This window comes from Phascolarctos cinereus, unplaced genomic scaffold (genome assembly GCF_003287225.1).
Source record: "Phascolarctos cinereus isolate Bilbo 61053 unplaced genomic scaffold, phaCin_HiC Scaffold_726;HRSCAF=1367, whole genome shotgun sequence".
Taxonomy (NCBI): Eukaryota; Metazoa; Chordata; class Mammalia; order Diprotodontia; family Phascolarctidae; genus Phascolarctos; species Phascolarctos cinereus.
In genome coordinates, this window is record NW_027556098.1 from 72315383 (window position 1) to 72339777 (window position 24395).

General features: G+C 38.8%; 1 pseudogene; it reads right to left on the bottom strand.

Moving 5' to 3' along the window:
• Positions 1 to 1264: 1264 nt before the first annotated feature.
• Positions 1265 to 4924, bottom strand: LOC144454480 (polyglutamine-binding protein 1 pseudogene; annotated as a pseudogene).
• Positions 4925 to 24395: the final 19471 nt, after the last annotated feature.

Here is a 24395-nt window from a genome sequence, read left to right on the forward strand (position 1 = left end):
GCTAATGACAATCTTAGACATACATTTCACATACATAATAGGTAAACAGTCTGTTATTTAATCACTTGGAATCAATCTTTGGCATGTACCTTATGTTCCTCTCAGCTCTCGTATGTCAAATTTTCTATTGTTCAATTTTTGCTTTTTTTTTTTTTTTAACAAAATTCTGGCAGTCTGACAGTTGATCAAATGTCCATTCTTTTTTTTCATTCAGGATTATGCTTAACTTTGCTGGGTATGATATTTTTGGTTAGAACCTCAGTTCTATTGCTTTTCGATATATACTGTTCCAAGACCTGTGGTCTTTTAATGTCTCTGCTGCTAGGTCTTGTATGATTCTTATTGAGGCACTGTCATATTTAAATTATTTTTTCTTGTTGCTGTTAATATTTTATCCTTGAGCTGGGGGTTTGGAAATTTGATTATAACATTCCTATGAGTTTTCTTCATACAATTTTTTTTCAAGAAGTGATTGATGGTTTTTTTTTCTATTTCTACTTTCTCTCATTGTTCTAATGCATCAGGACAATTGTCTTTAATTATTTCTTGTATTATTGTATCAAGATTCTTTTTTTGACCATAGCTTTCAGGTAGTCCAATTATTCTTATGTTTCCTCTTCTTGATCTGCTCTCCAGATCAGTTGTTTTTCTTATGTTTCACTTTCTCTTCTATTTTTTCATTCTTTATACTGTTTTATTATTTCTTGATCTCTTAAAACTTTGATGGCTTCCCCTTGCCCAATTCTAATTTTCAAAGTGTCATTTTCTTCCTTAAGATTTTGGATCTCCTTTTCTAATTGGTTGACTTTCTTTTCATAATCTTGGTTTTTTTTTTTCAATTTCTCTCATTTGATTTTTAAAGTTTTTTTTTAAGTTCATATATGGATTCTTTTTGGGCAGGTGACCATTCGACATTACTCTTTGTGGGTAGAAGAGGGTTTCTTTGCTTCAATATCCCTTTCTGAAGATGAACCCGGTCTTCTCTATTCCTATAATAACTTTCTATGGTTGGATTCTTTCTCCTTTGCCTGTGCATTTTTTTTTTGTAGTAAAGCTTAATTTTTTTAATCACCTCTAGTCCTAGGGCATGGGGGATGGTGCCTCTGGCCTCACATCTTCAGTTCTCTCCTCTGACCTGGAACCAAAGCCAAACCTCCAGCCTAAGCGCCTACAGCCAGGGGCATCCTGCCCCACTACTCAGATACCCAAATCCCCTCAAAGTCTGGGGAAGGGGTGGGGGGAGAGACGGAAAAGTTCCTGTGGCTGGGGCTGAGGCAGCCTCCCCAACCAGCTAACCCCTGGATTTGCCTCTTGTTTACGCAGACCCTGGTCACAGGGACCAAACCTCATCTAGGATTTTCCTTCAGATATTCTCAAATTGTGCCAGGAAGACCCCCCTAGTGTTCCCTTATTCTTATTTTTACCAACACTTTGCCCTGAGGTGCTATTTTATCTCTTTTGTGAGGGAAAATCTTGAGAGCTTGGGAATTTCTGTCATACTCCACCATCTTCCAATATTCCTCTCCCATTTATTTTTGATACTTCTTTTAACCCTTTCCTTTTTAAAGCCTCAAATATCCTGTCCCTGTGATTCATTTTATTTAGACCATTTTGCTGTTATCACAGATATTCCCTTCCATTTACCTATCACATGTGAAGTTCTTTGAATTTACCTAATTTATTTATTTTGCAGGTATTAGTTTGTCTATATTTTTATTCATATATTTCTTTTTGATTCTCTTTCCTTGTGGAGTGAAGTAACATTCTTTTGCTATGGAGTTTTCCAAGTTTTTCATTGCTTTGTCCTTCCCTTCTTGTATACTTGGAAGTTTATCTTTGGATTCACATTCTATTTATTTTAAATTGTTAAATTGTTTCAAATTTAAGCTTCTTGCATATTAACTTTTAGCTCCCTTTTCTATTCATTTCTTATTGCCTCTGTGGGTCTTACCCCCATTCTCCGTATTTCTGTTGTTTCTTTACCAAGATATAACAACTCATGAACCTTAGTCATATCCTTCACAGTGTAGTCCTACTCCTGGCTTGAATTTGTACTCCCAAAGTGGAAAGGTCATGTTATGCTTTCTCTGCTGCTGTTCAGCATACACTGGGTCTTGCTGTCCTTGGGTATTGATACATCCCTTTTCCTGGGAGCAGGATGTACCCCTGGGAGGTGCAACCATTTCTGAGAATGTAGCGCCCTAATATGCAAACAACCACCAAATGAAATCCATGACTTCACACCTCCGGAAGAAATTCTCATTCTCATTTCTTACTAGACACACGCTTCCTTTCTACCTCATTGGAATGTTCTTTAGTGGCATCCTTTTCTTTCCTGGGGGAGAACTCCCCTTCTACTTCTTTGATCTCAGTCCCTTCCTTCCATTGTTTTAATCTGGTTCTCCCGCAGCCCTAACTCTGAGAGGAGTTATTACTATTTGCCATGGACTTAGTGAGAGTTATCACCCACTACTCTAACTCTTACCTCCCATCTCCCCATCCTTGCAACTTTTGTTCCCACTTCTCTCTCTACCCCCCTTTTAAAAAAATTCACTTTATTCTTCCTGAATATCTCTAGGACAATTTATTTTGTGGAACCATAGAATTATTGGGGCTTCGAAGTGTTCTGAGCCTTGTTGCAATATCAATGCTATCTACAAACAAGCCCATGTGTTGTCTTTTGGGAATAATGTTTACATATTTGGATTTTGTGCATACCATCCTATGACACTGGAATACATTTTTTGGTAAGCACGACTTCCTGTTCTATGCCTTGTTTCATGTGCATATTGTGTTGATGCTTAAAATGAACATATTTCTATGATCTACTATTGAATTCTAAACCACAATCTTAACAAATAATTTAAAGCTGTTTTTTTTCTTCTATTGAATTATTTGTGATTCCCCCACCCCCCTTGGCATATAGAGTAGCCCCAGCAGGATATGTTCTTCCTATCTTTCAATCAATTATGTGACTGTAAAGATGTTGTCTATTATAGAAAATTCTTCATAAAAGCCTTTTTCTCCTATTTTCATCAATACACTCAATGAATATGATGCTCATAAATATTTTACAAGAGAAACTATTTCAGTTGGTAATTTGTAGTTGAGTCTTTCTCCCCCAAGTTTAATTATCTGTAAACAGAAGGATTTAGACTATTACATTCAACAAACATTTATTATATGCCTACTAAGCTTAAGGCACTAGTTTAGGCAATGAAAATACAGAGAAAAAAATAGTCCCTGCCCTCAAGAACCTTAAATTCTACTGGGGGATACAAAAATCAAACAAGGTAAGTTTACAATATTTGATGAATTGAAAAGAGAGCACTGATAACTAGAGGAACCATTAAATATAAAAGTTCTTTGGAAAATAAAAAGCCTATTCATGTGTCCTGTTGCAATAATAACTATGAATCCAAGATTCAGACCCATAACTTTGATTTCACAAAGACTGGGTTCAATCTTGGATACAGGTTACAAATTACTATTTGGTTTCTGTTCCCACTCAAGGTGTCTCAAAAATTAGAACACTTATGCACAAGTACTTCCGGGCCAGTACAGTGCAGAAAAAGGATATAATGAAAATAAAGAGCAAAGTCTGGGTTTGTGATAAGGCTTTGTCTCTTGCTGCTCGTTGGACCAAGCATTCAGTAGAGTTCACTAGGCCGTTTGGTCAAAGACATTGTTTTCTTCTCTCCAGGTGGTTTCGTCCAAGAAGCCCTTTGCTAAGAAATCCTCAGATGAAGTCCATAGTTCCTTCCATCTTTAAAGCTTAGGATTCCTTTCTGAAATATTTTAAAAGCTACCTTTGCATGCCACAAAAACTGTCTTACCTCCAGTGTGGATTAGTATGCACTGGCAAAACTTCTCTACACAAAGCCTACAGTCATAAGCCAGTATTTTGTCCCATCTCTCATTCTGTAGGAGCGTCATCACTCTTTAAATGGGTCAGGCTGGTGCTGCTGTAGCTGCACACCCCATGGTCTTCTTTTCTTTTTCTTACCTCTCCCCACCCCACCTCCCAGCACCCACCCCCTTTTCTTCCCCTGAAAAGTTTTACTTATTACGAAAACCAAGGCGGTGGCTCCCCGTGAAGGCTGGGGCTGCCTTGGGCTCACTCCTGCTGCCTGGTCCGGGAAGCCTCTGCGTTGGCCCGAAGCACCGCTCCCGGGGAAGGGTATGGCCGCTGCTGGAACAGGGGGCCGGCCGCCGTGGTGTCTGCACCCGTTTTGGCCTCGTTCTTCTTGGGGAGGCCCGTGGACCAGGTGCCCCGGGGGGCATCCGAGTAGGAGCTGGGGTCCATGGGATCCAGCTCTTCCTCCTTGCGGCTGGCTCTCTTGCTCTTGGGGTAAGGGGCCAGCTCCTCCCGGCGGTGGCAGCGCCGCCCCTTTGCCTCGTCCCTCTCCAGCTTGTCGTAGCCGCGCTCCGGCCTCTCATGGCCAAGGTCCATCTTCTCTTCGGGCTCCAAGCCGCCCCTCAGCTTCTTGGCCGCCTTGGTGATGACAGAGCTGGGGTCGTGGGGGTTGAGCCAGGACACGAGGTCCGTCTCCACGTTCCAGTAGTAGGGAAGGCCGCAGGCTGGGTCGAAGACTTTGTACCAGTTGGGCGGCAAGCCTTCGAGGCGAGTGGCCTCGTAGTCCACGGGGCCGTCGTCATAGTCTTCGGCAATGATTTCTTCCTCAGGCTCAGGTTCTACGAGCTTGAGGAGCCCTCGCTTGGCGAGGCGGGATTGGAGGGTGGCGGGGAGCGGCATGGTGGCGAGTCTGGGGAGGTGCTGGCGCGGGATGGGCGTGGGTGGCCCGGAAACACACGACCTCCTCCTCTCGGCCTTCCCAGCCCCTTCTGCCTCTTCTCTGCTTAGCTCTGGAAGATAACCGAGGCGGGGCACGCTGAGGCGCCTGCCCAGTGACGTCACTACCGTTTCGTTCTTCTCCCGCCTCCCGGCTCAACCGACGCTAGCACGTGAGGCCCGCCCCCTTTGAGGAGGGAGGGACTTTTTAGAGAAACTGTTCTGGGCGTGCGCACTTGCTGGGGGCACGGGGGTGGGGTGGTACATATGTGCCTGGAAGGGTCACCTCTGGGGCTAAGCTCTAGTTTCTCCCTTTTTCCTTAGGCCGAATGCGTCCCATTCTCTATTTTCCATATTGATTTTTGACCTTCATACTAGCCAGAATATGATTTCACAACTTATTTTGAAATAATTCCTAGATTGGTGATTTTTTTTTCTCTACAATCTAGCCAGAGGCTCTGTTTCTCTCTCACTCTCTCAGTGGCGCTAAGTAAGATTTTTGTTGTTTTTGTACAGTGCTCTGTGAGGTTAATTAGCTAATCAAACGTAGTTCATTAAGCAGCAAGGCAGCACTCGCTTTATTCAGTGTTTCACCTTGTTAGAACAAACGCTCTACTCACCTTACATGACTTGGGAGTAAAGCAGGAAATTGCGACAGATTTCTGAACTCACTAGTCTAATGACAAATTCAACAATACTGGATGTTATTCGACAGCTTTTATAGTTTCCACAAAATTTAAATCTACTAGAAAAGATTGATACTTTACTATGTATGAGCAGAACAAGCAGCCACCTACATGGTTTGAATTGAGGGAAGGAACCAATGGACCCCTGCCTAAAAGTGCCTGACTGTATACCACTATGTATTATAATTAATAACATAAGTATAAAGCTCTTTAAGGTTTTAGATGGCTTTTTCCCCACTCCTCTGGGTAAAGGCACTAATAAAGGCTCATTAAAAATATAATCCAGGAGGTTCTGCCATTATACTTTACTATGTATTTTGCTTGCTGGATTATAGGAAAACAGGAAAGTTTTGAGGAGGAGTGGTGGGGGATGGGAATTGGGATTAGTCAGTCAGCAAGCATATATAAAGAAATTACCAAGTACTAAGTACCATGCTAATTTGGGGAGACAATATAAATAGGCATTTAGGAGATATATAGAGAAAAATAGTAGAAGCCAATCTGAGAGAGTAAATAGAACATAGGTCTGGGACAATAGGTTACTGAATCAAATCCAACTTGATAAATGAGATAATATTTATAAAAGCCTTAGCCCAATGCCTGGAACATAGTAGGGCTTAATAAATGCTGTTCCCTGCTTCTCCCCTATCCAAATGGGAAGGTGAACCATAACGGGGAACCCGGGAGCAGTAGGAAGGTTGAGTATCTTCAGGGCAAGGCACTCAAAACTATGAGGGAATCTCGAGTCAAGAAGTAGTTTTATTTCTCAAAGGTAACTAAAGACTTCAAAATGCTTTGCTGCAATTTCCATGATTATAAGATTCAGGATCTTAAGGGTATATTTCTTAAGGTGTCTTATGAAATATTCAGACCTTCAGCCTGTTATAAGCCTACAGGATTTATAGGTCTGAAGGGACTTTGAGAGGGCTTCTGACCTCTGGATAGGTTCTAGACTAATTCATTTTAATAGATGTAAGTCTATGCTATGTTTAAAGACTTTTAGGAAGGACATTATGCAGTCTCTCCTAGCAGCCTATTTCAAAATTTAACAGTCCTTATTATGAGGAAATGCTATGTTATATTTAACCTTTTGCAGCCCTTTAATTAAGCCCATTCCCTCTTTGTCCAAGAATTCTATGACAGATTTCAACAGTACATCCTTAGTATTTGAAGGAGATATGTTCTGAAAATTCCATGGGTAGACAAATCCATAGAATTGATAAATCAAACAATCAATAAACAAGCATTAAGTGCTTACTGTGCATTAGGCTTGAGCTAAGCTTAGAGGGACATGATAAAATTGAGAGCTTCTGCTCCTAAGATTACATTATAATTGGGGAAATAAAACACACACACACACACACATACATATATATACACACATATGCACAAACATATGTGTGTATATAGATACATACACATGTGTATATGTAAAACTAATCAATGTTAATAAATGCTAATAAATGTTAATAAATGTTTATTGGCAGTCCCATAGATTCGAGAATGTAAGGCAGAACCAAAGAGGGCCTTACTAATAATGGCTCTAAATAGCAAGAAACAGATGTCAACCTGCTAAACTAGTGTATTCTATATATACATATATATATATATATATATTCCACCAATGAGATTCACTTGGTTCAGGAATATCATCTTTTAAAATGAAATTGCCTCATTGAGATAGTTAACTGGGGGACAGAGAAGGGAGTGAATGGGAAAAGGACAGATAGCCCACGAACTGAATCTTTGAAGCTAAAATGATGAGGCCTTTGAGATTTTGATTATGTTTGGAGGACTCTAAATTCCAGGATAGGTGAAAAGTTCTGGGTAGAGTAATTAAGTGGGTGGTATGAAGATTTTGATTTTGATTTCCTTTGGAATGTGTGAATATATTCATTTATGCCTTATTGAGATGACTGAGTAGATCTGTTAATTAATGTAAACCTGAGTAATTATAGATTCACACCTCACTGAGGAGGTTTCATATCTTTGGAAATGATTGGATTGGATCAGCCTAGAACAATGGATTTATTATTCCATACAATGGCCTCATTCTTTTAAATTCATCAAATTGACCATGCTTTGCAAATAAGCCTTAAACTTGTTAACTATTATACTAGTTGACATTTATATAAATTTTAAAGTGAAGAAAGAACTTTACATATATCATTACTACCTTTCCCCTAAGACTTGATTTCTTTCTGCTGCCTTCTGACTCTAAAGTCATTACTCAGGCCCACAATTTCTTCCCTAAAATTTCCCCTCCTCACTTCATTCAGAGTTGATTTGTATTTATCTAACTCATCAAGCTATTGATCTGATTATTAGAAGTGGTATTTTACATTGTGGTGTAAATGAGGCTTAACTTTTCCAGTGAGGCAATTTCATTTTAAAAGATCAAATTCCTGAACCAAGTGAATCTCATTGATAGAATATATGTAGGTATGTGGAATACACTATTTTAACAGGTAGACATCTGTTTGTTGTTATTTAGAGCCATTAGTAAGGCTCTCTTTAGTGCTGCCCTATGTTCACAGATCTATGGGACATCCAATAAACATTTATTAAGTGCCTAATATATGCCTGGCACTATACTCAGTCTAATAAGGAAAAACTTCACACAAAAGGAAGCTGAAATAGTTGGGAGAGGTAACTAGGGAGGGGGAAATCTCCTTAAATGGAGGTTCTGGGAAGAGCTCTCAGCTTTCCACCTGCAGTCAAAGGGAGGCGTCCCTTCCTTACCACCTCCAGCAGGGAGCACTAAGGAGCTATGAGTTCCAGGGATGATACTGATACAGGGATGTGGAGGCTAAAGTGACCTTCCTGGATGAGTCGGTGTCAGGGGCATGATGAAGTCCAAAGGAGAGCAGGCACAGTCCATCCTCTTTACCTAAATAGAGGTTCAGGGAAAGCTGCGTAGAACATAAGCAGCCACAGTTAGGTAGCAATGTTTGCAACAAGGAGTCATGAATGCAGAAATGGTCTTCTGTGTAACAAAATTTCCTGTACTACAGAAACAACAGAAACTGCTGTTAACCAACTTTCAGCCATGAACTTGTTAAACTCAAATCTTCTCTATCTGCCCATCAGGGGTGGAATTCAAGGTTGATTTCTTAAGTACTTTCACTTTCAAAGCTGATAATGGCTTTATACATCATCCTTTATGTGTTATCTAACATTCAGCTCCTTTTAATTTAATACAGATTGACAAATATTTATTGACTGCCTGCTATACAAGATACTATGCTAGTTGGGGAGCTTCGGTTTTAAGGGAGAACTTCTATAAGTTAATGCTCTCCCTGAAAAAAAAAAGCAGTCTGTCATTTAATGGGAATTTTATCTACACATATAAGCTAATGAGGGAAGTATAACTGATCTGGGCAAGCTTAGGGACTATTGAAATTTAATCTCTTAGTAACCCATGTGATTTTGACCAAGTCATTTACTTCTAATGCCTCACTTTCCTTATTTGCAAAATGATGGGGTGGACCTTTCCAGCTCTTATTCTATGAATAAGAATATGGTCCTGGAAGAATATACTGTATATATTACTTCAGGCCAATTAGGTGACTGCCTATTCCAACTGTATATGAGGCCAGCATAGTTTTAGAGGTGGAAATATGAGAAGTTGAGTTGTGTCTTTACCCATTTGTGGGCTCTAAAGTGCTCACACAAAAAGGGAGAAAGGGGCAGAAAGGGTTTATGGCAGCTAGGTGGCTCAGTGGACAAAGTGCTGGAGTTGGAGTCAGAAAGAACTGGGTTCAAATTTGGCCTCAGATACCCACTAGTTATGTGATACTGAACAAGTCACTTGCCTTTTCTGTGTCTCCATTTCTTCATATATAAAAGTGGGACTAATAGTAGCATGTATTTTACAGGGTCGTTGTATAATTCAAATGAGGTAACATATTTTATTGTTATTCTCTCATTCATCTAATTGATAGAAATGCTAGGTATGAGCCTTAGTCTTTAGAACACTTTTTTCTACTAAGTTATCCATGTCCAAATGATAACATATTGTCTAAGAAATGCTTTTAAATTTACAATCTTGATGTATAAGGGCTTAGATCATAGAACTTTCATATTAGCTTCCTCCATCCTCAAGATACTTCTCATTTTGGTGGGTATTTTTTGGGGGGCAATGGCTAGAAGATTATGCTATCATTCCTTTATCCTTTCACCTTAGGCATAGGTTTGAAATCATCAATACTTTCTTTAAGTGTGTAAGCCATTCTGAATGCCAAAGGGATGGAGGAAATCATGTTTATACTCTAACATATTTGTAACACAACTTCAATCAGGATAGTCTCAAAGGGGGAAATGCACTGGCCCAGGGACAATTCTCAATTACTTTTTACATCACAGCTGGATAATTTCAGCCTATCTCTAGCTCATCAAATGACACAGTGGGAGGCATAGTTTGAAAGGAACATAGAGAATTGTTATCTAGCACCAGCTGGATGGAATGGAAAGAAGGAAAAGAAGGAAACATTCATTGCACTTTGAATGTGTGCAAAGCATTCCATATTGTCTCAAAAGAGGACTTTAAAAGTCAGAGAGGTGAATAATAATCTATTAGAGAATGGGCCGTGTGCTGCAGTTAGTAGTAACAAGCACTTTAACTACTTTTGCCTCTTGTGGTCAAACCAATAACTTTTTCTGCCCCACAATTGCACTAAAAAGAAAAAGTTTTAAGTTTTTGATACATGGAATAGAAAAGTCATTGGGAACTTATTCCGAGCTATATCCTGGTATATATTTGAATGAAGTGTAGGAGTACCATAAGGCCTCCATTAACTAAAATGTTCAGGGAAATGAGTGTTCTGATTAATTAAATTTCCTGGTTTATTCTAGTCAAGCAGTGCAGGCTTGAGTCAGGAAGATCTAAGTTCAAATTTGGCCTCAGACACTAATTAGTTGTGAGACCCTGGGCAACACATTTAATCACTGTAAAGGGAGATAAAAATAGCACTTAACCCCCAAGTTTTGTTTTGAGGATCAAATGAGACAATTGAAATAATATTTGCAAAGCACTTACCACTTATAATAAATGTTTATTTCCTTCCTTTTCTTTTCTAAAGGTTAATCAGAAGATTAGGTTTGTTTTAACTTTTACTGTTGAAAGACTTTCTTAAATGTGTATGTCCACTTTCCTGCCTCAGTAAGTACCTTTCGTTGGATCTAATTTATTATTTGCTTTTTTAGAGTCTTGAAGGTCCTCAACACCATCATTTCAAATGCTATTTTTCATAATACTAATATAGGAGGTATCAGAGATAGGGCTATATCATTATTAATCACAAAATATATTCAAGAATTCCCATTCCATACTTTCCACTCCTTTCTATTCCTTCTTTTCCCTCCATTATAGGATTTCTTGGTGGCAGCCTATTTTGTTGTGATTTCTCATTCTCCTAAAAGTTGAAGGAAGGAAAACAATTATGGTTACTTGGACATTCCAATCAATCAGGCTTTTACTGTAATAAAACAAGTGGTGATTACCTTAGTTAAAATTTGATCGGCACATTTCTACATATTTGGAAGTGGTTGAGAGAGGAAGCAAGGTGTTATGAATAGAGAACTGGCCTTGGAATGAGGAAGACGTTCGATGTAGGACATATACAGGTTGTTGGACCCTGAGCAAGTAACTTAACATCTCAGTAATCCATGTAACTCTTGAAGACTCAAGTTACAGAACAAGGGCTAACTTGCATTAATAGAGTGAGTGAACTTGAGAGAGATGGTAGGGGGAAAGGGTAGACGGTTGAAGAAGATGGAACAATTTATATCAGAATTTCAAGGAAACAGTAATTATGTAAAATCATACTTTGGTAGCAAAGAAGAAGTTAAAAAAATGGGATTTTAGGGTGAAACTGAAAGAAGGAATCTTAGGAAAGCAAAAGAAATAAAGGACAACCCATAGATGAACGATGTGAAAGTGTTTAATGGTATGATTCTGATAAGACTTTGAATTTCCTAGGATAGTAAAACCTCTGAGGTATAAAGCTGTTTTTGTTCATCTCCCACTGATGGCCTCCAAGGGCCCTTAAAATGATCCCTAGTCTTGACTCATGACTTAAGATTCATAGCATCTTTAGGGGACTTCTTGTGAACCAGGGCACTGATGGAATTGGGGAGGCTTGAGTTACATTCCCACACTTCTTTAACATGTCTGTGAGTGGGTCTGGGAGAATTTGGATTAATTTTTTGCCCTAGTGGATTGATCTGGGTTTCAGCTGTGGACCTTCAGTCAAGAAAGGTATAAAGTAAACAGGAAGACTCTAGCTGGGAACTCTTGGGACCCCAGGAAACAATTTTGATAGTTACTTTTACTCTGAGCCTCTTAACTGCCTTTGTCTTCCTGTGAACTACTTTTTGGAGGGTCTTGGAGATTGCTTTTACCTAGAGATATTTGAATTTAGTATATTTTTATTGAAAGGATTGCTTATTTGAACACTTAAAATCTGAGTGATCCATTTCACTAGATATGTAATTACAATAAGGATAAGCATGTATGCCTATTTATGCATCAGGTACACTTTCTCAACTAAACCCAAACATCTATTAAGCACCTAGATGTGTAAGACATTTGTCTCAGCAAATGGGATTTTATTTTTTTTTTGCTTTTTTTGTTGTTGTTTTGTTTTTTTCTTGCTAGGCAATTGGGTTAAGTGACTTGCCCAGGGTCACACAGCCAGCAAGTGTTATGTGTCTGGGGCTGGATCCAAATTCAGGTCCTCCTGAATCCAGTGCCGGTGCTCTATCCACTGCGCCACCTAGCTGCCCCAGCAAATGGGATTTTAAAAAAGGAAGAAATGGTCCTTGACCTTGAGGAGTTTACATTTTATTGGAGTAACATGCAACATACAGAAGCAGATAAATATAAGGTAATTTTAAGAGGATGTGATGGGGTTGGAAGTGGGGGTCAAAAAGTTTCCTGAAAGAGGTGATACCTGAGCTGAGCCTCGAAAGAAGCAGAGGATTTTCAGAGAATAAGTTGAGGAGGGAGAAAATTCCAGGCATGGGAGACAGTCTATGCAAAATTACAGTGGCAAGTGATTGAATGTTGAATTTGAAGATCAGCTAGCACTCCAGGTTAGTCACTGAACATTTCTTAAGCACTGACTAGGTGCTGGGCACTGTGTTAAATTCTAGAGATACAAAGAAAAGCAAAAGATAATTCCTAGTTTCAAGAAACTCACAGACTAATGGGAGAGACAACAGGTAATTTATATACAGAATAAATTGGAAATAATCATCAGAGGCAAGGCAGCAGAATTGCAAGGGACCAGGAGTGATATGAAATAAGGCTGGGAAGAGAGAGTGTAGAGGCATTTAAATGTTAGCCTTAGGAATCTGAATTTCATCCTAGGAAGCATGGTCAGGCATGCCTCAGGAACATTATTTTGGCAGCTGTGTTGAGGAGGGAGCAATGAGGGAAAAGATTTGGAGCAGGGGGACTAATTAGGAGGCTGATGCTATAGTCCATACTAACATACTAAGAGTATGAATTAGAGTTGTGGCCGTATGAATTGAGAGAAAGGAACAGTGGCAAGAAATATTGTGGAGGTAGAATTGACAATGCCTAAAAGCTCCCTGAATATAGAGGTGGGGGGGAGGAGAGAGAAAGAACAGAGAAGGATATATTACAGATTACAAATCTAGATGATGCCATCAACAGAAATAGTAGAGTTTATGGGAGCCCCCACTTTGGGGAAAGATGAATAAATTTAATTTTGGACACACTGAAATGAAGAGGTCTATGGGCTAGTTGGAGATAGGTAGGAGATGAACCAGAAGTGATCTATATGCATTGAATGCCCCCAGGAGGAGTGAGTGTTCAGACATATAGGAGACCTATAGAATCCTCAAAACCAAGGGAGGAATGAATGACCGACAGTATTGAAAAGTTTAGAGGTCAAAAAGGAAGAAAAAAAAATACTACATTTAGAGTTTGGTACTCTTGGAGAATGCAATTTTGTTGAGTGACTGGGTCAGAAGTCAGCTTGCTCCTAGCTTGAGAAGCAAGAGGTAGAGACCCCAAGTACATAGGATGTTTTCTTGGAGTTTTGCTATGAAGGTGAGAAGAAATGATAGTTTGAGCGGATTGCAGGATCAAGTGAAAGCTTTTTCAAATTTTATTTTTTTAGTATAGCACTTCTTCTGGGAGCATTTCCTTCACAGGGCATTTGCATTTACAGGTTTGGGTCCCCAGAAGTCAGCTGACTATTACTGATTCCCTTCAGCAGTCTGTGAATTATTCTGAGGGGTTGTGGTACCTTGGTGCTCAGAACCTGAGCATCCAAGGGATTGGTCCCCATTATCAATTGACCAGTTGACTTCCACAAGTGTTTGAAAAAGGGCATTTACTAAAATAAAATTAAAATAAAGTAAAATACAAATATGGTGTAAAACACATCCTCCAAACTAAGGGTTTAGTTTGCACGCAAAAGGTCCCTGGGGAGAGTGCACTTAAGTTATAGTAAAGTTTGCTAAGCACATAGCAAGCAAGACAACATGGGGCAAAGGGAATATCTCCTGACTTCTGACCTGAGAAGCCCATTTTCCATTTTGTAGAGTACTTATGAAGTTCTCCATTTGTGTAAATCTTTTCCGGATTCCGATGATTAGTGTGCATAGCTGGAATTTCTTCTCATTATGAGGGGGTCATGATCCCTGAAGTTGCTTCCATATTGCTTCTTGTTACTAATGGCACTTTGATGAGACCTTGGGATTTCCTGAACTCACTAGGTTGTATGGCCACTCCTATCTCAGAGTTCTTGTTTATTTAAGAGCAGGAAATAATAATACAAAAGAATTAGACACAATGTGCTCACTAATACATAGTGGCTATGCTATCAGCCTGCCATCAGCCACTGAAAGAAAGGCTTTGCATTCAAAGCTGTCAAGGAAAGATACTGAAATTCCTGGGTCATGCCTTTTGTATGCACACTTAGTTCTACCTCAGCTATTTCTGAGTGATTGGTTCTTCTGGTTCTACATCCAATTAGAAGATACATCATTATGTATCAACCCTCAGTCATCCTGGGTGGAAACCAGCTAATAATAGTTTTCTCATGTTCTGGCTACAGGCAGAGACTATCTACTCATGCTTCAAGGACTGAATCCTCGTAGGCCAGTTCTTCCCTTAGATGAGGTGAGGGAAACCTGAATATGTTTGTAAGCAATGAAGTGCCAATAGATAGGGAGAGATTGAATCTAAGAGAGTTGGAGAGTAACTCAAGGGTCCAGGTTTTGGAGGAGGTAAGAAATGATGGAATATTACTGAAGAAATGAGGGAATGACCTTGTGAATAAGGGCCCTAGAGATTAGCACAAAGGAAGAGAAAATGGAAGAATGGTATAGAGGGATTTGAATTATGAAAAAAAAGAATAAAAGGGAGTGGAGAGCCTGAATTTTCTTAGTTATCATCATTTGACAGGCAGGGAACAAGAGGTGATATAGAAGGCTTAAGAAGGTAATATCTGAAACACTTTGGTCAGTCAACAAACATTTACTAAATACTTATTACATGCCCGGGTCTGTGTTAGGAACTGAGAACAAAGAGGCAAAAATGAATCAGGCTGTGACCTTAAGGAACACATATTCAATGGGAGGGGGCACATGCACATATGTGTACATGCAAAATTGTTATTCATTTTTTGTTCTCAAAGAGGAACAATAACATCATGAGGGTGATGTCTTAACTTGCTTATGAATTAGATAGAAGTGAGGCAGAGCTGTGCAAAGTCATCAGCCTCATTCTCTTCTCCAGTGTCATGAAGTCCAGTGGCAAGACAGAAGGCAAGACTGATGATGGCCCAGGATGCCATGAGTGACCTTGCCTTTTTAAATTGAGGTCATTCCCACAGTACATCCCAGGTAATTTCAGGGAAGAGAAGTAGCTGGGGGAGTAGGAAAGGCCTCAGATAGGTAATTCTTGAATTGAACTTTGAATGAAGTCAGGGTTTCTAAGAATGGAAGGTAAAACAAGAGTGCATTTGAGGTATGAGTGACAGCCTCTGCAAAGACATGGACAGAAGATGATAGAAGATGGAATACTATGTGAGGAAGAGCAGGAAGGCAACTTCAGCTTGAACCCACAATCCATGAAGGAGAGTATTGTAAAATAAGCTGTAAAGCTAGGTTTTAGCTAGGTTGTAAAGGGCTGTAAATGTTAAAAAAGAGGAGTTTTTGACAGTTGTTTTGGGAAAAAGGAAAGACCAGATGGGAAGATCAGTACTATATAAATGTTAGCTCATCATGAAACTGGGATAGACTGGGAAAATAGAGAAGGTTGGAAGGTAGTTTTGGCAAGACAATAAGTTTGGAGGAATGAAAAGAGGGAGAGATGGAAGGACCTCAAATTATGATTATAAAGGTAAATTTTAAAGTTTTTTTTTGAATTTGTCCTTTATACTATGTTACATTTCCCATTGAGCTAATTTTTAAAAAAATAGAAAAAGCCTTCAATACATAGATGCATAGTCCAACAAAACAAATTCCATATTGGCCACATATGTCTTTTCTGCATCTTGAGCTAAGTTTATCACTTCTTTGTCAAGAAATGAGTGCCATATTTCATCTTCATACTTTTGGACTTGAGATTTATCTTTGTGTTGATATGAATTCCTAAAGTATTTCAAAGGTTTTTTTTTCTTTATAATGTTACCATTGCATAAATTGTTCTCCTAGCTCTGCTCACTTCACACTGCATCATTTCATAGAAGTCTTCCCAGTTTTCCCTGAAATTGTCCATTTCATGATTTTTATGGCCCAATAATATTTTATCACATCCATATAACATAATTTGTTTAGCTATTCCTTATTGGGAGAACACTTCCTTAGTTTCCAACTTTTGACTACTACAAAAAGAACTACTATAAATATTTTTGCACATATAGATCCTTTTCCTCTTTAAAAAATTTTTTCTTTGAAGTATGTCTCATAGTGATACATCTGGGTAAAATAAATTTTTGGGACATAGTTTCAAATTGCTTTCCAGAAAGCTGGACTGATTCATAGATCCACCAACACTGTACTACTATATCTGTCTTTTTTTTTTTTTACAGCCCCTCCTTTATTTCCCTCTTAAAGCAATCAGACATTAAGCAATGGTCCGGAAAGAAATCCTATTTGGGTTAAGGTTCTAACAACAGATAAGTGTGCTCCTTATGGGAAGAAATGCTGCAGAGGTTCCCTTCTCTCCAACTTATCCAGTGACTGGGTACATTAGGAATTTGCCTGTCTGAAAGAACTGTAGCTTAAACTCTAAGCTTTAAGCTAAAAGAGAAGTAGCAGAACCTACTCTTCCTTTTATGGGGAATAAGTAGATTCTCAACTGAGAAGTCTGAACAAAGCCAGAAACTAAAATAAGAAAGAACCTTGTACTCAGTGGCAGTGTGCTTGGCAATGACAAGCAACAACCATGGGACACTTGGAGCACCATCAAACAGCACACCAGACAAAAACACATGAAACACCTAGAAGATACCACACATCATACATCTGTCAGAGACTAAACATCCAGCGGACACTTCAAGCCACAGAAGACCTTTAGGGAACTGGCCCATTGGGAATAGCACAATGACATCCCCATGTGATATTAGTAGTCCTGCCATATTAGAAAGGGTGGCTTTTTTTTTTCACAAGTGAGACTCATCATGTTCATTGCATTTGCCCCTCACTACAGCAACCAGCTACATGCTCTCCTTATGTGTGCTACTCTTCCCAATGAAAGTTTATATATTTGTGTGAAAGTATGTCCCAAGATAATATAGTCAATAATATTTTACTACTACTTTTCTTACTATACTATTTCATTAAATGCTTTTGCTTTGAACTGATTGTGCCCTCAGGGTTAAGAGAAAAGGTAAACACATTGGTAGGGGATTTAAGCTATAATTTTCAGTGGATTCAGGCCTGCTGAGTATCTTGAACCTGGAGTATCTTTGTCTTAGGGTCCCTAAGACCTGGACTGTGGATCCAGCCACCTTCAGAAGAGCCTTTGAACTTCCTCCCATCCTGCCTGATTTCCTTTTCCCTTTCTCCCCTTTACCCTTTCTCCCATTTTCCCAGAAGAGCTTGGAAACGACTGCTGATTCTACTTCTTTACCCTTTTTCAGGAGCCATCCCTGGCAAAGTAACTTTTTATTCTAGTCCTACTCTGGACGCTTAGGGTGGGGGTGGAGCAGGTAGGGGCAGGAATCAGAGCATCTGGGTTGTCAGCAGAGCTGATTTCTCCCCAAACCATTTATTAAACTGTTTGTGCCTGCTGTTTGTACATTTATTAAACATGCTTGTGCATGTTTGTGCATCTTTACGATTCATTCTCATGGAGCAGAGTCTCATTTTTTAAAACAGATGAAACATTTGATCAGAGATAGTTGTGAAATTTGAAGTTCTCCAGTGAGTTTCAATTCAACATTAGTTCAGTTTCCCTCTTGAACTCATCTTATATAGTGGAATATTTAGGGGATCACTGGATCAACTCCACGCTCCTGTGGTTCATTCAGTCCAAATCCCCCTTGGAAAGTCAACCTCCCCAGGGTAGCTACCATAGTTTTAGAGCAGCATTCTGTCCAAAGGGAGGGCAAGTTCCTTTCCCTCTCCAAGTCTTCATTTCCTCATCTGTCAGAGATAAAAATACTTACATTACCTCATCTAGTTGGGAGGAGAGGGTATTTGATGAGTGATATGATCTGAGCCCTATTATTTTTCAGATAAGGAAACTGATATAAAACTTTAGGTTTCATAAAATAACAGAGTTAGTGCTGTAATGTATCTCATTTAGTGGTCATTTAGTGCAATCCCTCTGCCCCATTAGTCCAGTAAGGAAACTGGGGACCAGAGAGGCCTAGTGACTTGCCTGCCCATGGCCACACAAGTAATAAGTGGCATAATCAAGATTTGAATCTAAGTCATCTAACTTATATTCAATACTCTTTCTGTGTACACACTCTCCTTGGTTATAACTGTGACCACAGAAAATTGTAGAGAACCTAAAGGCCTCTGAGACAATCCCAGCTCCCAAGTATAGATTTGGAATTTCAGAAAAGAAAGTAAGGCTTCTTGCTTAACAATGTATCAAACCTTAGATATACCCAATTTCCATATGATATTTCTCTGCAGCTGTTATCATGATGGAGAATGATACACTGAGAGATTATCTACTTGTTGTGGGGAGTGATTTTTTGATACACTCTCATTTATTTTATTCTAAGAGGCAGTTAAGACCTATTTTCTTAATTACAACTATAGCTATTCAAAACTATGCTAGTGACCCGAAAGGATGAATACTATTTCTAAAGGCGCCTTATTTGCAACCAGTGCACACCTGAGACACTTCTTAAAATAGGTTCATTATTACTTTTTTCTTTTAAGGAGTAGGATTGCTTCTGAAATTCAATCAGGGTCCATTGTCATTTTAATTCTTGCTGTAATTTATAATTTGTGCTAAATATATCTTAGTGTGAAAGATTATTGGTCTCCCAAGGGTGTGTGTGTGTAGATATATAAACACACACAGACACAATTTGTAAAATTAATATCAGTTCAGAACAACTAAAAGCAAGGGAATACAGCTGCAAAATTTAAGTGGTGTTTTAATGAGATACTGGATGAAGACTCAGCAATTCAATAGGTAAGAGGGGTCAGTTTTCATTCTGATTTGTGGTGACTTGTGTATATGACTTCTCCCAGTAATTAATGTTCCATGTGAAGGAGTTAGGCACTCCCATTACAGTTAATGTGACATGTCTGATAAATACCTGGCACAATTTGTCATGTTAATTGTAAAAAATAGAGCAAATCTCATTATCTCAGCTTAGAAAAGGAATGAAAATTGCTGACATAAAAACAATACTTTCAATCCCCTTCCCTCCTGCTACTATCTCTTTCACCCTTTTTTAGACTGGTTTTATTATCATTATTTTTTTGCAAAGTCTATCTTCCACAAGGCTAGCATCATACATTGTCATCAAACTATCAACAAATATTTGTTTAATACCTACTTCGTACCAGATAACGTGCTGAGAAATGGGCATACAAAGACAAAAATAAATAATCATTGGCAATAAAGAAACTTACGTTCTATCAATGGAGACAAAATGAACACATAATATAAACAAAATAAGTACAACATGATTTCAGTGGAGTCAGCTACTAGCAACCTAGAGAAACTTTATATGGAGGAGGTGGTGTTTGAACTTAGTTTTGAATGAAACTGGGAATTCTAAGAAATAGAGGTGAGAAGGGTACAGGTGCTGAGATTTTAGGATGGAGGAGCCAAGTGTGCAAGGGCCCAGGATGGGAGACAGAGTGCCATGCATGAAGAATAGCTAAAAGGATGGTTTGGCAGGAATGTAGAATGTGCAAAGTGGAGTAATAATGTGTAATAAGCTTAAAATGATAGGTAAGTTGAAGTTGAAATTAGTGATTTAAATACTAGAAGAGTTTGTATTTTATTCTAGTGATATTAGAAAGCTACTTACATTTATTGAGTAGGAGAGTAACATGGTTGTTTGCTTTAGGAGTATTTGGCAACTATATGAAGGATAGTTTTAAGAGAGAAGGGATTTGAAAAAGGGAGTATAAGTAGGAAGATAGATGTGTATGTGCATGCAAATTGGCCACAAAGGTGATGTTGAAGGTGATAGCAGCTGGGGGATCAGTCTTTCATATAGAAGGTGGTGCTTAAGTTGATCCTTGAAAAAACATTAGAGCTTCTAAGGAGGGTATACACCCTCCCATTGGGATATTCAAAGACATGGTTAGAGGAGATGAAGTGCATGTATGTGGAACAGTGATGCCAGTTTGACTGAACTATAATGTGCTTGAAAGGAAGTAATATGTTCTAAAGGTAGAAAATATTAGACATATGTTATATATATTGGAAAGGTAGTGCGGAGTCAGATTTTTGATGTTTTTTAATTGAAAAAAAGGGGATTTTATATTTCATCTTACAGGTAGTTGAGAATCACTGGAGTTATATGAGCAGGAGAGTGATATGGTTAGATCTATGCTTTAGGAAAATTACTTTGACAGCTGTGTGGAGAAAAAATTGGAGTGGGAAGAAAGCAAAGACAAGGAGACTAATTAGGAGAATATTGTGGTAGTCTAGTTGAGAGGTGATGAGAGACTGAAATATGATGCTTACCATGTGATTGAAGGGAAGGGTGATGGATGAGATTGATGTAAACATAAAAATTACAAGATGTAGCAATTGATTGGATATGTTGGATGAGTGAGAGTGAGAAGTCAATACTGAAATTAAATGTTGACTGACTGGTTACCTTCAACATCAGTAGAGGAATTTGGAAGAGGGGTGGTTTTGGGGAAAAGACAATGAATTCTATTTTTGGACACTGAGTTTGAGATGCTTGCATGAAATCCAGTTTGAATTGTTGAATTGAATTGATAATATGAGACTGGAGCTCAGGAGAGAGATTAGGGATGGATGTATAGATTTTGGAGTAATTAGCATAGAGGTGATAATAAAACCCATGTTAGCTGATGAGGTCACAAAGAGATAATTTAGAGATGGAAGAGAAAAGAACCTCCAATTAAACACTTGCCTAAGTACATGGTCTTCATAAGTACTGAAACCAGTCAAAAGTGATAAACCTATCTGTACATAGGTAGACTCATCTTTGGATGTGCGGCACAGGGCATAGTACTGACTCTACACTTGATTTCTCTCTCTGTCTCTCTCTGTCTCTCTGTCTCTCTCTCCCCTCCCTCCTCCCATCTATATCTTTCTCTCAGTTGGGTTTAGGGTTAGAAATAGGCTGAGATGGTCTTGATGCTACAACTTATTCTCAGAGTCCTAAGGGTAGCCTTGGTGGGGGTAAATTGCTACGTGTGGAAAATTATGTCTACCACTCACAGCTCTAGCTCTTAAACAGTGCTTCCCATTTAAACAAATCAAGATGAAAACATTAACTCTTTCTTGATGATCAAACAGTTACTAAGCAAGGTGGCAAAATAAAGAATAATCACATCCAAATACTTCACCCATAAATACATGAAGTCCATGGTGGTGTAGTATTGTTTTGCAGAATTCTAGCAGGAAGGCACTTGAGTAGAATAATCCATGTGCCTGGGGCAATTCACAGTTCTGGAATACAGGTCATAATGTCCTTGGTCTCTTTAAGAAATAGTCTGCACCAATGTCACCTGCTGAGGGCAGAGCTACTTCTCTTCTGAAGCTGTAAAGTTTCCAGTTGGGCAGAACTGCTTTTCTGCTGATTGCTACATTCAGGTAGCTGAAGCAGTATTAAGCTCTGTTTTTTTAGGCGATTGGGATTAAGTGACTTGCCCAGGGTCACACAGCTAATAAGTGTCAAGTGTTTGGTCTGAGGCTGGATTTGAATTCAGGTCCTCCTGACTTCAGGGCCGATGCACTATCCACTAGGCCACCTAGCTGCCCCAGTATTAAGTTCTTTAAGTGAAAGCAGAGACCCTAAGCCTGGGTTGTTTGTCAGGAAAAACAAAACAAAACAAAACAAAACAAGCAACCAAATAAACAAAAAAACCCATTGTAACAATTGGAGGCATTCAAAAATGTAATGGAATGATTTAAGAGGTAATGAGCTCCCCCTCCTTGGAGGCCTTCAAGTAGAAGCCGGATGACCATTTGCTGGATATGTTACAGTGGAATTCCATTACATATAGGTGGATTAGGTGACCACTACCATCCTTTCTGATTCTCAAATTCTGTTGGTCTACAGAGCTCTTCAGGTTCTTTGCAGCATTAGATCTCTTAACAAAATAGTTCCCTTAAGTTAGGAATCTAAAGAACATTTCCTCTGTTGTGCATTCAAAGCCCTTCATAACTTAGCACCCCCACCACCCTGCTGCCCCCAACCTTTCCAGTCTTCTTACACTTTACAGCCTCCAAGTACTCTAGGTTGGTTACCCATGCATGGAATGCTCTTGCTCCTAGTCTCCACCAGCCAGCTTCCCTGGCTTCCTTTAAGTCCTAGCTAAAATTCTACTTTCCACAGGGAGCCTTTCCTAATCTCTTTGAATTCTAGTGCCTTCCATCTGTTGATTATTTTCTATTTGTTTTTTAGTAGCTTATTTGTACATGGTAGTTTGTATGGTGTTTCTTCCACTAGATTGTGAGTTATTGAGAGCAGAGACTATCTTTTGCCTTGTTTTTTTCTTTTTTCCCCTTGCCTTTTTTCACATCCCTAGCACTTAGCACAGTGTCTGGGACATAGTAGGTGCTTAATAAATGTTCATCTGACTAATCGGGTTGGCTTACTGGGCTCTGAAGCTTTTCCCTTACTCAAGCCATAATTGGCAGCAAAGGGGGGGAAAATTAATAAACAATTATATAGCATCCTCCATATGTCAGGCACTGTGCTAAGCACTTTGCAAATATCTTGTTAAAGAACAATGCAAAAAGATTTCCGAGGTGTTTCTACCTTTCAAACTGTAGGTGGCAGTAAAGGGCAAGGCAGTTTACCCTTTCCATTTCTCTTCTCCCAGACAATTCTTCAAACAACAGAGGATTTTCTTCTTCTCATATCAATTCTTCTGAACAGCAGTGCTTTCCTCCAATCATATCAGCTCCCTCCAGAAGCTGTAAAGCCTGTCATCCTTTGCTCAGCTGGTCTCAGGTCAAACCAGCTGCTCTGCTCTTCTCTTTTTTCTGCCTCTTTTCTGCTCTGCTCCAAGGCATTCTGGTTCAGTTTCTTTCTTGCACTTGACTTCTGTTTTCTCTTGTTGACCAACTTGCTTCAAAGTGGGATTTCCTTATTTGAAATGAGTCACCTGTACCTCAGATTGAGAAACCAAAATTTCCATTTCTGTCAGACCCACCACAGATAAATAATGCACAATTGAGTTATAGCTATAAAAAAATTCTGGCCATTAGGGTTCTCCACATATCCTCTTTAAACTGCACACAAAAATCATATGTAAGTGAGCTTCTTGGAAAAGATCATTTGGCAGTCTTTGCCTCCAGTAAACCCTTTTTTCTTTGGTAGACTGCTTTCTCTCAGGTCCTCTCATAATTGCCTGTGTTTTTACATGAGGACTTTGATGGGCTGTTTAAAAAAAATTCCAATATTTCTCACACAAGTATCCTTTCTTCTTCCCCTTGCAATATGTTAAAAAAGTAAAAAGAAATACATAATTGATTGTCTTATGGAAAACTGTTCTAGCTTTGTGGAACCTGTCAATTCAATTTAGTTCAATTAATTTCAGCAAACAAATATTAAATACTATGTACAAGGTACTGTGCCAGGTGCTTGGGATATAAAAACAAAATAAAACAGATACTGCCCTCTAAGAGCTTACATTCTATTATAAGGACACAGCATATATGCCGCATAAATAAATAATATGTGCAAGATAACGCAAAGTGTTTTCAAATGAGAAAAGGCATTAACAACTGGGAAGATTTTGAATAGCCTCCTTTAGGAGGGGGCACTTGAGCTGTTGAGCTGTGTTTTGAAGAAACTAGAAATTATAAGGGACAGAGGTGAGGAAGTCAGAAGATCAGTGTAATACCAACTTCGATAGTCTGTCTCTCAAAGATTATAGAAACTAGTACTGTCTCCTTAAGAGGTTTCATAATGTTGAACAGTTACAATTTAACTGTCACTCTAGTAGGTATTTGTGCAGGACTGGATGTTTAGGTCTCATTCTAGAACAAAATTTTTAATCAAAAATCCATGAAGTTGTGAAAAATTACTTTAATAACTCTGTTTCACTATAATTGGTTTCCTTTATAATCTTGTATTTTATTTTATGCATTTAAAAACATTATTTTGAGAAAGGGCCCATAATTTTCTGCAGATTGCTAAAAAGATCCCTGACATGCACAAAATGGTTAAAAAACCTCTATTCTAGAAGGGTTTTTAGAGTAGATGGGTAAAGAGAGACAAAGTGAGACAAAGATAAAA